Here is a 2500-nt window from a genome sequence, read left to right on the forward strand (position 1 = left end):
TTTTTAAAAAATAGGCCATTGTGAGATTAGCTGAACATCAGCATAGTACAATAAATTATCTGAAAGTTTTTTTTCAGCAAACAATTGAAAAACGTATTAGGGACCACTAAGACCATATAATATGGTGTATAATAGAACCGAAAAGTGTATAATATGGGAGCTTTAAAATCTACCTTTTTGATTTTCGAATTCAATTTGATTACATTTTTTAATTTTGCATAATTGAAAACGCATAGGCTACAACATGACACATTTAACAAAGATAACAGATGCACACAGATATGCTTGTGTGTGTGTGTCTTTCTTGCCTGTGTGTGTGTGTAAAAGAAATTATATTATAAATTGAAGGATTAATAACAGTTATACATACTTAAAATACCTTTCTATTTTTATTATTTTTATTATTGAAAACATATAGGCTACAGAGTGAGCAAGTTCACAGAGATAACAAATGCACACAGATATGCTTGTGCGTGTGTGTGTGTGTGTTTCTTGCCTGTGTGTGTACATAACAGAATGTCAACAGTAAATTTCCCCATTGTAGGACTCATAAAATATTAAAGATATTTACTTAAAATAAACCTTTTAGCAAGATAGATTTAATTTATTTTTTTAATCTTGTATAATTGAAAACATATATATAGGCTACACCGTGAGAGAGTTTACAAAGATAACAAATGCACACAGATATGCTTGTGTGTGTGTGTGTGTGTGTGTGTGTCTTTCATTCCTGTGTGTGTACATAATAGAATGTCAATTGCAAATTTCCCATTGAAGGATTAATAACAGATTATACTTAAAATACCTTTCTAATTATTATTTTTTTAAATTATTGAAAACATACAGGCTACAGAGTGAGCAAGTTAACGAAGATAACAAATGCACACAGATATGCATGTGTGTGTGTGTGTGTGTGTGCGAGTGTGTGTGTGTGTCTTTCTTTCTGTGTGTGTGTATAAGATAATGTAAATTGTAACTTTCCCCATATTATACAATATTAAAGATACTTACTTTTTAATCTTGCCTTATTGAAAACGTAAAGGCTACAATGTGAGAGAGTTTACAGAGTTAACAACAAATGCACACAGATTAGGGAGAGGCTTGTTTGTGTGGAGATGACAGTTTTATTTAGTTCTTTACAGCGAGTCACGCAAAGGTTACATATCATTCTAAATATTAAAATAAATGTGTAGGGAGATGAATAAGGTATTGTAATTGTTAAAATAATTATTTAATAAATAGTAAAAAATTCTAAATATATGAATAAATGTGGGGGAAGAGAAATAGGTAAATGAATGAAAACATAAAATAAAATCATTTAAAATATTTTAAATGTATATATAAATGGATAAATTAATAATTAAAATCATAAAAAACTAGTGTGTAAAATGAATAACAATGGTTACATATTTTGATTTTGATTTGAGTTTATTTCAGACATATCCACATACACAACAAAATGAAAAGCATGGAAATACAATAAACAAAAATTATGTTTTCACAAAAAAAACAAAAAACCAAAACCAAACAAATTATCTGTGTTGTTGAGATATGCCTGAAAAGGAGCAGGAAGAAGTATACACACATATCGTTCTAAATATCTAAATAAATGTGTAGGGAGAATTTAAATACATTTCTAATTTCTAAATATTAAACATCATTCTTACATGATGATAGTTCAACTATTCACTTCCTTTCATACTTATTATAAGACCCCTTAGGACTTTTCCACATCTTCCTACTCCTTCAGCAAATACTTGAGAACTTTATGAGCCACATGTCAAAACAAGGGGCTATCTCCTTATTCCAAACCTTAAGAATCTGTTGTGTGTTGAGGGAGGGGGTGGGGGGTGAGGGTTGTGTGTGTACTGTATGTGTCTACTTATTTTGTCTTTTTGTCTGTATAAAAAAAAAATTAAAACCATTAAAATATTAGTTTAAAAACAAGAGATACTTCAATGTCATATTTAATAAAATAAGTATTTTCTTTGTAATGCTGTTTATTGATAAAAAAATCACTGTGCTAACTGAACTTGTCAGAACCTTGAGAAAGTATCTGCTTTGCTGAAAATAAATGTTAATTATATATATATAATTAACATTTATATATATATATATTAAATCAGAAAAAAAATAAGAAAATAAAAAATGTGTGTGTGTGTGTGTGAGTGTGTGTGCAATTTTTACACTAAAAGAAACACACAGAGAACATTTCTTTATATTCAGTGTTTAATATATGTCCTTCATCTTTTTATTGACAACTGGAATAAAATCCCCAAAAAATCATTTAACTTCACAAACCGTCACATGTTTGTAACGCAGCGCTCTGATTCGCCGAGCAGAGCAAAGCGGGCGACGCCCCCTTTCCCCACAGACACAGACAGAAAAAGTTTTTATACAACGAACTGAGTTTATTCTACATCAGATTCTATACTGTCGTCTACTGTACACACACGGATATTACACACACAGCTGTGAGCCAACACACACACACACGCAC

Source organism: Ammodytes marinus (assembly GCF_949987685.1).
Source record: "Ammodytes marinus genome assembly, contig: scaffold_302, whole genome shotgun sequence".
Taxonomy (NCBI): domain Eukaryota; kingdom Metazoa; phylum Chordata; class Actinopteri; order Uranoscopiformes; family Ammodytidae; genus Ammodytes; species Ammodytes marinus.